Raw genomic sequence first — 15033 nt, 5'->3', positions numbered from 1 at the left:
GTAAGAGGCGACTAAATTTGGGATCTTATCTTTTCTCTTCTTTCTTAACAATTTTCTTCTTCCTAATGTCTCCCTTGACAACGGTACAAGTCGTTCCGGCCTCTACCAGTCCGGCCCCTAGTCGTTCCGGCCCCTAACCGGTCCGTCCCTAGTCGTTCCGGCCCCTTAGTCGTTTCGACCCCCCATGTTGTGTTTTTAATCTTTTCTGGTGTTACATACATATATATGTAATATATATATATATATATTTATGTAAACATATAATAATTTTACAATTTTATTCAGTACAGGTTGTCGCCCCTTAATCGGAATATACAATTTTGTCTCCGTCATTGTTGTATACAATGTAGCGTGTTTAATCGAAGCTAACAATATATCGTGTTGTTTTCGCGGTGATGTGATTGGATCCGTGATATCAACCTATGCCTCGTATTATTATTATTATAAAACGTCCCTGTGTATAACAACGAAAACTACAGAAAAGAAAAGACAAGAAAATTCAGTAGATGGGATATATATTATTTATTTATGCCTCACTTAATTGTTGATACATATAGTATGTAATCATATTGACAACTTTCAACTTTTTTCTCTTCACAAATTTACAATGTACTAAAGCATATATATATACAGTGTATTTACAACAATGTAATAAAGCATATACAATTCTGACTTTATTTTGGTGAATATGATACATTTCTTAACTGTATTTATACTTTTATAGTTAGACTGATATCAGGGACGTATGTCCCTGCTGATATCAATATAGAATACTTTAAACACTTTTTTTAACAATTATTTCACAGTTCTACCGGTATATACACTTTTCACTCTGAAAATAATATTAAATATAAACGTAGATATTTACATACAATAAACAAAGAAGAGATGAAAGAAGGACATAATTCAGCACAAATATATAATTTCCTTAATATCATATAATACTTACTAGATGTTTATGCAAATGAATTTTATTTAATTAAGACACTAAAAAAACAAAACTGAAACCCATCTTTCTTCTTAGCAATGTCCACAACACTACAAAGTTCTATACACATTTACATTTCTACTCAGGAAATCCCGGAGCACAGAGCTTCGAGATACCCCTGAGGAGCCGAACGTGTTGTTGTTTCACCAACGATAAAAGACTTTGAAATCAACATTGATAACCACTGGAAGGACCTTGAACTAAAATATCATCATTTGGCAAGTGATAATTATAACACAATATCCAGAAGAGAAACTAACTTTTCAAACTAATAATTCAGATATGGATATACATTATGTTGAGGCATATTGCCTGCATCCATTAATTAACATATCATAATATATTAATATTAGTTAGAAATTTTTTAAAAAAATGTTGAGATAGACCATTTTCATTGGTATAAAAAAGTGCAATCAACGATTTACTCAGTTTCCGTTTGAAGTTAAATGTGTGAAATTTCGGTTTAATTGGCCAATTTTAACTTAATTCGTACGGAATCGACTCACTATATATAGTATACGGGATGTGTTGATGATTGTGTAACCGTGTTGCTTTTTATACAAGATAAAGCCGGTATATAAGATGATGAGTTCTTTATTCTGAAGCGTTCGAGCAGGTATTATACACAGCACATGTTGTACAGAACGGGAACAAGAACGAATACGTAAAGGAAAGGAATGGAATGGAAACACTCTGAAATAAATATATAAAAATATACTAGACACTGAGTATGATGAACAGTAGAACTTGCACACGCATACATAACTAAGGGAGATAACTCGCTATTATAATTTACATAAATAATTCCATTTTAGATAGAATTACTAAAGTATCACAATAGATATAACCTTTATGATATTAAAGATTTACAAATTCATTGACTTCAATTACATAATATTAATAATAACTTCTTTCGAAGTATTATAACATTACAGTTAAATTAATAAGAATTACAGCTATATAAATGATCTACAGCCTATCATATATATTGAAGACGCCTTTGGTGGTAGTCAATGGGAATTTAACGGCCGTACGCTATCGGGATGAGATCCTTAGGCCCCATGTTGTGCCGTTTGTTAGGCAGCATCATCTAACCTTTCAGCAAGATAACGCGAGACCACACGTTGCAAGAGTCTGTAGAGACTTTCTTGCGACACAGAACATTGTTCCTATAGATTGGCCTCCATATAGCCCCGACCTGTCCCCAATCGAGCATTTGTGGGATGAATTAGACAGAAGAATTCGAAATCGCCGTAACCCCCCAAATACCCTCCCTCAGTTAGCAAATGCACTCGTCCAAGAATGGAATAACATTCCAATACGGAAAGTCAATGCCCTGATGAACTCAATGCAACAAAGAATTAGAGATGTGATAACTGTTCGAGGAGGACACACACGATATTAGGGCACGGTTTCAAAACTGCTGCCATTTCAACTTGGATTCACGTAGGGTACTACCAATCATGACCTTCTAGCAAAGTGACCTGTTCTTAAAAATCTCTAAACATTTAAAGGATGTTACATCAATATTCAATATTAACTATTACATATGAAATTTAAACATAATGCTCACAAGTATTATTTTATTAAACCTACAATTTGAAGTTGCGTTTCTTTTTCGTTTCAGTATATATATATATATCTCATTTAGGAATATTTAAGTTACATAAATGTTACATAACATTAACCATTTATAAATAAAATATATTAAATACCTGTGTGTGGCACAGAGCCATCTTGCACAATACTTCCACGTTCTCTGCACAGTTTCAATAAATTCTAAAATAATATAAATAACTATTTACTACATGTACTCTGATTACAAATGGATGAATATATTTCAAGAAGCAAAATAACCATTTTCAAAAGCATCAACTTTACACATTTACCTCTAGCTCTATGACTGAAATTATAGAAATAAGAAAATAACTAATTTTACCAAATACTTCAAAATTATCACTAGGTAATCTAAATTAGCTATGCTTATAAAAATCAAAGAAATAATAGAAATAATAGAAACTTACTTTAACCTGTCTAAAATCTTGAACCAGGAAAATATACTTGTGATCAGCTTGACCGACAGGAGTCTAACTACCCTAACAATAGCATTCCCGCCAAAACTGACCAACAAAGGAAATAAAAATAGTGACCAATAAAACACAAGAAAATGACATAGACTTTGGACTTAGATCACAGGGTGTAAACTGTAACACAAAATACAGCAAGACATAACACAGAGAACACAAAACATCACACCCTGTAACATGTAACGCCAATAAACGACAAACACATACACAATACAATCTGGGCACATTTAAACAGACATCTGAACACAAATATCACATTTAATATATAAAATGATAAAAACTAATAAAATTAGACCCTGTTACAATTGTATCGTTAGCCGAACCCAGGATAATTCAGAGCTAGGAAAATACCGGCATAACGTTTGGGATTACGTGTCAGTTGATATCAATGTTGTAACAACAACAGCGCTGTCGGACGGTGACATTTTGAGGCATCTATTACGGACAACAGTGTCGCTGATAGTGACGAGGAGGACGAGGAGCATGTGAATATTGAAAACATGACTGATGCAGAGGAATGTGTTTTGAAAGTGACACGTTATATTCAGCAAAAACTAAATGAACATTTTTCGATGTGTTGCAGAAATAAATTCGTTTGTCCACAATTAGTTCATTGACAGTTAAAAACAGTCACAGACTGTATATCTGGTATACTGTCACGTTTGAGAGTAGGTCTGGCGTGCTGATGGCATGGTATCTTTCTCTTTCTTTTTATTGTCAACAAGCTGAACTTTTTTCGCAAAATATTTTGTTAATTTGAAGATGTTACATTAACTGTGGGTCAATATTTACTTCTTAAGACTACATGCATTCACCTATACATGTTAGCATTACATCATAGCTTATTTGCCTTAGATTTGGTTTGGTTTGGTTTTATTTGTTTAACGTCCTATCAACAGCTAAGGTCGTTTAAGGACGGCCTCTCAAAATATGGCGACTGATTTCGGCCATTGTCTCACTGACCCCCAGCGACACTGCGGCATGCGCCGAGCGAAAAATGAGCTTACCAGTGCGACAAAATTATGTGACTTTGCGACATGAAAATTGTGTCGCTCTGTCGTATTTGCGGGGTACTTTTGTCGCTGTTCACATGGCGCACTGTCGCTATTTGCTTGGCCGGGCGCCAATGTGACGGTGAGCCGAAGTCGGCCATAATAAGTAGCTGTCCTTTGTGGACGCTGTTACCTCTCTAGAGACTTTCAACAAATTGTGGTAATTTAGTGGTTTTTTTTTTAAATAGTCCAGAGTCATTGGACCACTGTGGGATAAACAATCGGCAACAAGTTTCTCGCACCATCATTGCCGCTAAACGCGCATTGTCCGTGGAGTTTGTTTCACTTTGTGATTTAGGCACATATTGCGGGAGGAATTCCTTGAAAAAACACAGAACAGATTTGTCTGTGCAACTGTTTTCTAACTTTATATCCGACTCCGTGATATTGATAGTGGATTACACATGTCTGTAGCACTATAAATCGGCAAAAGTTCCGGCCTATCACAAGGAGACTTAACACGAACATACCGCAGCCTCCCAAAACACACATACGCACTCACCACACGAAAGCATGTCGCACACACGAGAGGCCGTCCTTAAATGACCTTAGATGCTAATAGGACGTTAAACAAAATAAACCAAACCAAACCAAACATTCAAAATACACAAGTTACGAAGAAAGTGTTTTTCAATGCACAAGTACCATCTCATAAAGCCCATGATGATAGTATCCACCAATATATATATCATTAGAATTGTTGGACCGAGCTACCGATAGCAGAAATAATGATTCTTTGATAACAAGACATATGTTTCAGACAAATGCCGATAGCATTTCTTCATGGATGAAACAGAACGATATCCTGCTATTGGAGAGAGGGTTTAGCGATGTGTTGCCCAATGACATTGACACATACCCACCCTCTTTTTTATATTAGGAAGTAAAGCAAATGTCTACGGCAGAGGGAAAAAGGTACCGTCTTGTCAAAATTTTAAGACGGATAATTTAAACAATTAATGGGCGAATAAAGACATGAAGATACCTTGAAATGGTGATTCCTAACAAGAACTTGCCAAATGTACGGGAGTACATTTCCATTGTTTCTGCATTGTGTAACACCTAACTGCCATCATTACGCGTGTCCGTTTTATCCGATTGTGGCATGCGCCGATTTGGTTTGATTTGTTTTATTATTGTTTAACGTCCTAACAACAGATCATGTCATTTAAGGAGGTCTCTCGTGCGTTTGGCGTGCATGTGTGTTCTGAGTGCGTATGTGAGTTTTTGGATGTGCCAAATACTGACTGATGTGTAGATTGCGTTGGACACAAAGGTTACCTCTATTATCGAATTTGTCCCCGTCCATGAATAACCGTCTATGCGTAGAATTAGTCGTGATGAGAGGCAAGGACTGAATGTCTGTGCAATAACTATAACTAAATGACTTGCGGACAATCTTGCGGACAATCACGTGAAATTGTCCGCACGTCGCGAAAACACCTAGTTATCTTCAACCAACGAGTACACCGGGATATCATGCTGAAGCTACATGTAGGACATATATCGTGTTCAGTAACACTACATTGACACTGAATCCATTATGGCTGGGCCTATCTTTCATCCTTTGCCCCCCTTTACTCGACAGGCAGATGTTTCCGCACATGGCCTTAGCTGTTGCATGGACAGTAAGCCATTTTCACCCAACTTTCTATCCTTCAACGACATTTTCTTATTTCAAACTTCAGTGTCACTTTTCAGGAATCGAACTCATGACCTTCTGTTACACTTTTAGCAACTATCCATTTACATTGTTTTTTGAAGGGATCACTTCTTTGACTTACGACAGGAACAGCAAAGAAAAGACAAGTTCGGCACTGTTTCCATGGATAGGAATTCACTGCAGAAAGGAACATTGGGAGCTAGGTGGGAGAAAGCGCGCGTGAATGAGGGGAAGATGCTTTTAACGGGGGAAATGGGACTAAGAGATGAGGACACGCCTAACTGATCACTAGTCCTATTACCTCCCGGACATATTTGAGGATCGTATTACTTTTGGAATGTTTTTTTTTTTTTTTTTATAACGAAACACACAACACGGATTTTCATTTTTTAATATCTTAATAAATCGTAACTAACTTTGAAAACATGACATGGTAGCGTGAAGTTATGATTATAACTACATAATGATTCAAAGATTTCTTCATCCATATTCTGATTTTGTGTTCAACACTATTTGTATAATAGGCCTACTGATGAGTTAGTTGCTTCTTCGTCATATTGACACCCTAGACAGTTGCCCCTTGATATGATAGCTCTGAATTACTATTGTTTAGAAAGGTCGAACAAATCTGATTTAAATATCAAGAACATTGTTGGAAGTAATATTGTAAACATTATTAAACGACTATTTCCATAGGCATCGATATTATGAAGGAATAGGTACCCCCCATGACGGATTGTTTGTGTCCGTGTTTTATATTATATATCAAAGGACATATTTCTGTAGTCAGTCCTATAATGTACTGCTGTGGTCATCTTAGAAGTGTCTTATAACTGCTTACACGACAAGAGGCCCAAGGGCCGTAACGGTTTTCTGACTCTAAATTAAAAACCCTTATACTATTGTAGTATGCATTCTCTGTAGCGAGTATAGTGGTACTGTTTGCCATGGTGGCCATCTTAGAATTTGTTGGCTCTCCTTCCTAAAAATCCTTACCAAATTCCTCACCCTGGCATAAGACAGAGTAGGTCAGCCCCAGCTTTTAAAAACTCTCTTCGTAAGCTTAATGACATAAATATCCCCTCTTATTATTTGTTTGGTGACAGAAAATCTAATATTTTGCATGCTAGATTAAGAACTAATTCAAGTACTCTAAACGACGACTTATTTCATGCTAACTTAATTGATTTTCAAATTTGTCATTGTGGACATTCTATTGAAAATGCATTTCACTTCTTTTTTATTTGCAACAAGTACATAGATCAGAGAATAAAGTGGTACCGTGAGTTAAATGATTTCATCCCACTGGACCAAGAGCTTATTCTACATGGCAGTCATGAATTATCCAAAGCAGACAACGAAAAAATATTTCTGCACACTCAGCAATATATTCACGATACAAATAGATTTTGATTTTACATTTGTACTTTCTCTACCACCTACCTCTTTTTTTTTTTTTTTTTTTTTCCCCAACATATCTCTCTTCAGTACTTAATATATTTGATATATTGTGTTTTTGAAAAGAAAAGAAAAAGAAAAAAACATATATATATATGTAAATTGTTTAACCCCTTTAACTCTATCAAAGTCTGCGTCTTTTATCTTTCTCGACTCATATGGCACTTGGGAAACGGAAATATCAGAAGGAAAGGAAAGACCAAAGCGAAAGAAAACCGTGGCAGGGGATATGATGAACATTGATAAGCCGAAAGTTACGAGTAGTGGACTGTGTACTTGTGCCATGTGGGTCGAGAAAAATCATTCACGCAGTCTTAAAAAAAAAAGATGTTTCAATTACTAGTGGAAATGTCTAAATTATTTCATAAAAGAATTAAAATGAAGGAGATTGTCACATTCTTTTCACATACTTGCACCTTCTTACACCCCATCCTTACCCTTCCCTTATCCACACTTTCACACTAAATAATTATTTTATTGTTAATGTCATCTTGTATATTTTGTATGTGTTATATAATATTGTATGGAAAGGGCTTGATATAAGTTGGAAAACTTGTGCCCAATCCTATTGTATATATTTGATACAATAAAATATGTTTAAACTAAAACCAAATTCCAGCTCAATTGCACTAGTTGAACTGGGGAGGAAGTTTAAAAAGTGTTTTTCAAGATGGCTGCCATCTTGGATTTCTGACCGACCCGATAAATAACAACACTTGGGCAGGACCATCTCAGGATCATTTCTGGTAAGTTAAAGCTGAATCCCACTATTGGAATTTGAGAAGTAGTTTAAAATGTGAAAAGTTCACGCACGGCGGCGGACAGCGCGCGGCGCACGACGACGGACAAAACATGCTGACTATTTAGGTCATCCTGATCCTTCGGGTCAGATGACCTAAAAATGTACCTTATTTTTAATAACACTAAACCTGGTAGCAGTTTACTACTTAGCGTTCGTATTTTAAACGTTATAATTAGGTTTGGCTACAAAAAAAAATCTGTTGTTTATTCCTTAAACGTGAACTCAAAATGAACTTTGTAAAAACATTATTGATTGGAATTAATGCCTTCTCCTCTCATGGAGTGTGAAATATTTCTGTGCTTGAAGACTTTTCCGCAGGTTTCACAGGGGAAAACTTTATCCGAATGGACATATTTTCTATGGTCATCCATGTACGATGCTGACTTGAAAGACATCCCACATACATCACAAGCTGGTTTTTTTGTCTGTGTATCTTCATATCACGATACAGGTTACTTGCGTACCTCACATGTTTTGCGCATATTGTACACTGCCTCTTCTTTTCGTCTGAGTGTTTTGTCAGATGATCTTGCATTTGTTCTTTCCGCTCGATTTTTTTGTGACAAATTTCACACTGGAGCTGAAGTGTGCCTTCTTCGCTTCGCTGCGGCTTTGGATATGTAACTCTTGCCACATACAGTACAAACATAGGGACGGTCCCCAGAATGTATATTTAGGTGACGTGTGAATGTTACTTTGGAAAAAAAAAACATTTTCCCACATTCATTGCATTTGTATTTTGCGTCGCCAGAGTGCCTCCTTTTATGATGTTTTAAACTACTTTTATTTTCATAGGTTTTTCCACAATGCTTGCATAGAAACTTTCGTCTGAAATATATTAACACTTCATAAAAGAGTACATCAGAACAACACGAACACGGAACAGCTAAGGCCAACGAAACAACACAAGGTAACACAGGGGAAATATCTTCACGGGAAATTTTGCAGGAATCATAATTTTTTTCTTTTAGTTCTCCTTTCTATGTTTTTACTATTGAAATCCACATGAAGATATATATCTATATTTGTTTAAATACCGAGTTTAGTATAGAGCTGAATTGACCGAATCTTACACGATAATTAAAATCAACATTTTGAACCTCGGATGTTTCTAATGATAGCAGCAGTGAAATGGCGTCCAGTTAATTACGATTACGTTTGACCCCGACTTATTTAATTCTTAGCCTATGTGTCAGCGCTCGTACAGAAAAAAATGTTCCCATATCTGTTATAACAAGGTGTGTTCTCCGTATCATTTCTATAGAATTTCAAGGAAAACCTGCAAATACAGCGTCTTGATAGCAGAGTCAACATCATATCATATTATTTTACCATTTTGATTAAACTAGAGAACCTAGGCTGCAATTAACCAGCTAAATATTACTATTTGAATGATGTTTGTAATGTTCATGGACGATGTATTCTCCATATCTTGCGTGTTGTGAGAAATGGTGTATAAGTGTTTGCAATAACTACAGCATATATTGATGTATTTTGTGTATATCCATTATCTATAAGTATTACGGGTCCCGTGCACTTATCAAATTGTTGATATCGATACAGTAATTGAGTTTAAAAGCATCAAACTTACCGCGAACCGGCACATTCGTCCGTCATTTTAGTGTCCCCGTATCTGTTACAGGTCACGTGTTTCTCCCCACTGTCACGGCAGATGACAACACCAACATGACACCTAACTAGCCACATTATACTGACAAACCAGTCGTCCCACTCCCAAATTACTTCAGGTGAACAGTCTCAGAAAATTTGTTCTGATTAAGACCGCGAGGCAGGGAGGACAATAAAAATTATCCTCTTATCGATAACACTTTTAACATGTTGCGATTATTCCTTACTATTATTATTATCATTAATAGTGACTCCTTATGGGATGTTCATGTAACGTAGTGAGAATGACCATCTAGATTTCAATTAGATTGGTCCAAAGGAGTCGGCAAAGTCCCTGGAATCCATTTTTGTAACAGTATTGTGTTTAACTCTTGATGCCCAGTAATGCCATATATGTTATAGAGTGATGATCACAATAGTTTTTCAAAAATACTATTTGCGATTTAAAGGACTTACCCCTTTTCCTGGGCTCCGCTCCTCTCCTGCCCAAGGGTCAGAGTCATTATTAATGCAAAATCCCCCACTTCCCCTAAGAATGATTTTGACCAAATTTGGTTGAAATCCATTCAGTACTTTGTGACAAGTAGCGATTTAAAAATTTGCTTGTATCTCACCTATTCGGCTCCGCCCCTCTTGTCTAATGAGGTCAGAGTCACCATCCATACAAAATCTTTCCCCTTTCCCCATGGATGTTTCTGACCAAATGATTATAAACCGGTCTGTACCCCTTTTCCTGGGCTCCGCTCCTCTCCTGCCCAAGGGTCAGAGTCATTATTAATGCAAAATCCCCCACTTCCCCTAAGAATGATTTTGACCAAATTTGGTTGAAATCCATTCAGTACTTTGTGACAAGTAGCGATTTAAAAATTTGCTTGTATCTCACCTATTCGGCTCCGCCCCTCTTGTCTAATGAGGTCAGAGTCACCATCCATACAAAATCTTTCCCCTTTCCCCATGGATGTTTCTGACCAAATGATTATAAACCGGTCTGTACTTTGTGACAAGTAGCGATTTAAAGGAATTCCCCTATTGGGTCCCATACCTCTGTCCCCAGGGGTGTCAAGAGTCATCATTGTTCAGATTATTTCCCCCCTGTGCGATATGCATACGTGTGTTGAGTACGTGTTTTGGAGACTACGGCAAAATAATTTGCATTAAAATGGGCAAAACGAAACAACATCAACCAATCCATACAAATAGTAAAACTTGTATTGGTACACTAACGTATAGTTTAAAAGAAAAAAAACTTTGGGTACTCAAATCCTGTGATACAGACCAGCAGCTTTAAGATAATTCAAAATTTTGTATCAGCTTACAATTCTGAAAGGAATGTTTTGACTGTGGTAAAATCTAAATCATGTTTGTTGTAGATCATCTTGAAACTTGTTTAACGATAAATGGTTCACTGCTTACGATGCGCTGAAGCTAAAATTCATTCGCCAATTGTTTGGATATCCTTACACATGATTATTATTTTGATTGGGGAATGTGAGAATTAGTTTTTGAACATAACTTTATTTTTCCTCTTCCACGAGTATCAGTGAATCCAGCTCCAATCACTTTTCACAAAGGAAACCTGTATTCCAATTACAATCACTATCCGAGAGAGTAGATGCAAAAATTCCCAGGCAGTTTGCGTCACCCGAATCTTCCTTAACAGGTATTTGGGCGTCAATCTCGCTTCCGGTTGTCATTGTCCAGACTCCGTTTACTTTGGTTGTTCCTATCCACCAGTTTGACAATCCTATTAAAAAAGTCTTAGTTCAAAAACCGTAATCATCAAAAGAATAATCTTCATATTATATTAAATGTGTGGGTTCATTAGGATTAGAAAAACTAACGGAACTAAGAATGCATCTTTTGAGTTTCTTAGTCATTGGAGGCCCAAAGAATAAGGCCGCTGTATCCTTCTACATCTGCCCTGCAGGTAGGGCGTAAGAATTGTACCTGCTGCCCCCATTGCATGATCGTAAGAGGCGACTAAACTTATCTTTTCTCTTCTTTCTTAACAACTTTCTTCTTCCTAATGTCTCCCTTGACAATGCCTCACTTTTGGCCTTTAGTTGAGCGTTCGCCCCTGTGAGGAAGGCTTTGGGTTCTGTCCCCTGGCCGAGACATACCAGTCTTTTAAAATGGTAGTTGCTACTCCTGCTTAGCGCTCAGCGTATTTGGAATGCAACGACTGGTTCGCCCGTTGTCAGTATGGGACCGGGTGGGGTGTGCTGCTGGATGTTTTCGGCAGTATGCTTCAGTGAAGTAGCACCATAAATCGGCAAAAGTTCCGGCCAATTACAAGGAGACTTAACACGAACATACCGCAGTCTCCAAAAACACACATACGCACTCACCACACGCATGTATGTCGCACGCACGGGAGGCCGTCCTTAAATGACCTTAGCTGTTAATAGGACGTTAAACAAAATAAACCAAACCAAACTAAACCAAATCCTTCTACATGTTGATCGTAGAAGGGGACTGACAGTGAGCTATCTGCAGAATCCGGGAGTTTTTTCAGTGTCTTCTTTGTAGGGGGCATTGAAGAGACCAAAACATATCCTATGCCTCTAATGCAACATTAAATGGAATTTGTGAAAATGTATCTTTGACATTCGTCCGCATATGACCGTAGCCGTTGCGAGTGCGTTAAATCCTTGTTCTGGGGCCTTAAGTGATCAGATTTGTCCGTCTCTTCACTTATTTTGTTTCTGAACAAAAAACTGCAGTACTGTTTGGTCGATTGCACCGAAAACTTATCGAGTGGTGACACGAAGAAAGTACCTGCATGGGATAACTTTTCATGCCTGGAGGTAAAAACTCACACTTGCTAGAAATAGATTGATGTGAACTATATATTTGGTTTTGTAGTGTATATGGCAATATTATTCTCTGATTAAGCTCAAGCTTAGAGGCATACTTGGGTTTTGAGTAAGTATTGTTTAACGGCCTATCAACAAACAGGCAAGGTAATTTCAGGACGGTCTCCCATGAGTGCGTGATGTATGTGTGAGGTGTATATGTTTGTTGGAGTTGGTCTCCTTGTGATAGCGCGGAACTGATGCCGACTTCATAGTGCTGCCTCACTGTCGGCCCACTCCCATAAGACGGCCCTAAGCAGGTGTAGCAACGGTAAGACTGTGGTATGGCTCGGCCAGGTGACAGAACACAAAGTATTCCTCACAGGGGCGAGCGCTCAACTAAAGGCGAAAAGTAAGGCAGTGTCCAGGGAGACATTATCAGGAAAGTTGCTTCAAAAGAAGAAAGACAGCGAGATCCAAAAATTAGTCGCCTCTCATGAAAAGAAATGTATGCAGCCGGTACAATATCTCGTCAGGCCATTTATTAACGTGTCAGCACACTAGTATAGTCAGGCTGTTGGACAAAAAATAAATGTGCTAATAAGTAGTGACACAGGAGAAAAACTACACACACTGTCCAATTAGTGCATCGTTATGGTCGTGAAGGGGCTTGCGAAAGGCGCTGTCATCTTAGTCTGGTTGACTTCGGGTCACTAAAACACTTGTGACTTTACCAGTCGAATGGCTGTAAAACAATACAAAGCTGAAACTCATGGCCCGCTGTTGCCCTTTGCGCAACGCAGGAGGCGACTAAGATTTGAAGCCCTTGCAGAAACAATCATGTAACGAAACGGATTGAGAATGACCATCAAGCTTTTAATTGGATTGTTCCGGAAAGGAGCTTTTTTGTGTGTGGCTAAACGAGCAACTTTAACACTTGCCATTATCTTTCCCCTTCTACTCTGGCCACATCGACAATTATGCGAATATGACCTCGGTTGTTGAGAGAAAGTTAAATCCCGTCCATTAGGTTTATGATACGCATTCAGCATGGTCGTCATATCCTAGATGGTGCTATTGAAACTGACTTAATGTTGCCATCTATTCGAACGGTCATCCTTGTGTAGAAGCTACTTTATAATTCGCAATGAAAGCGATGTGTTGGTTTGGTTTTGCATTACTTGACGTCCTATCAACAGCTATGGTCATTTAATGAACATATCGTTGATATGACGTTAAACATACTTAACCATACCATATCCCTGTGTGTAAAATATATGCGAATGGCGGGTTTGTTTGGGGAGGATGCGGTATAGTGTAAGGGTACGTAATTTCGCACACTTTCGGTATGTATCTAAATACATTTCCATCAAATTAATTTCAAATCGAGAAAGAAAACCTCACATTGTTAGATGTACAAATGCTTCGTTACATGTGTAACCCGATATGCGCAAGCGTATCACTGCGCATGGGAGCTGTTGTTAACTTGTGTTCATTGTTGGGTTTGAAGACGATCGGGAACGTAATTTCGCACACCCATCTAACTTCTTTAATTTTGTCGGTAAAAACAGTTTTCAGCCATTTTGTAGACAAACATCCTTAACTAAGATTAAGCCAAACCCTATGATTAAAATAATCTTAAAAAACAAACTAATGTAAAATTCGAAAGTGTCTTTTTACTGCCATTTTTTCTTTGAATAATGACTGCTCCCTACGGAGGTAATGTAAGCAAGGAGGCGAAAATGACGGGGGTCTGCAGGTCAATTATTTTATTAGTTTTACTTTATTGGGTTTGAATTTAGTTTTATTAAAATTTGATCAAATGACATTTCCCCTAAATATTTGCAAATTCACATCCTAACCAACAACTGGGATTATTTTAAATAAAATATTTAATCATCCGGTATCATTTTATCGGAAGAGAGTCGTATCAGTTAAATTATGTTTTCAAAACGAACTTAATCTGAAAAGAGGTATTTGAAATTGAAAAAGTTCCACTAAAGTTTGGCATTAGTCAACATATAAACAAAAAAGCAGTCCTCGAGTCATTGGAGGAAAAAATCAAAAAATCGTCAGGTGTGCGATTTTACGTACTGTGCGACACTACGTACCCTTGCTCTACTTGTGTTTTTCTCCCTACGACAGCGCCCACTGCACACTTTATAGTCTATAGCTACCTCACAGACGAAGCACAACAGGTAGGACACCAACCCTATCATATACTGACAATGGCCGAACCAACCATTCCACTCAAAAGAACCATCCTCACAGGGCCAATAGCCTACTAAATACAAACTGACGCAATGTTAAGGCTCAAGGGAGAAGAACAGGGAGGGGTGTTCTTAAGAAAAAGATCATTTCAAAATTAAGTCGCCTCATACGGTCATGCAGTGGGAGCATCCGCTATACCATTCTTACGCCTTACCGATACAGATCTAAAATAGCTCTTATACATTACCCTGTAAACAATGTTATTTTACAGTTTCGCTGCGTTTTAGCATTAAGATACAATACCTTGTACTACGGGATCGGATATGACGGCATTATACTTTTCCAGTG

The sequence above is a fragment of the Pecten maximus genome, chromosome 13 (assembly GCF_902652985.1).
Source record: "Pecten maximus chromosome 13, xPecMax1.1, whole genome shotgun sequence".
NCBI lineage: Eukaryota > Metazoa > Mollusca > Bivalvia > Pectinida > Pectinidae > Pecten > Pecten maximus.
The sequence above is the reverse complement of the archived record's forward strand: the minus strand, read 5'-3'. Positions refer to the sequence as shown.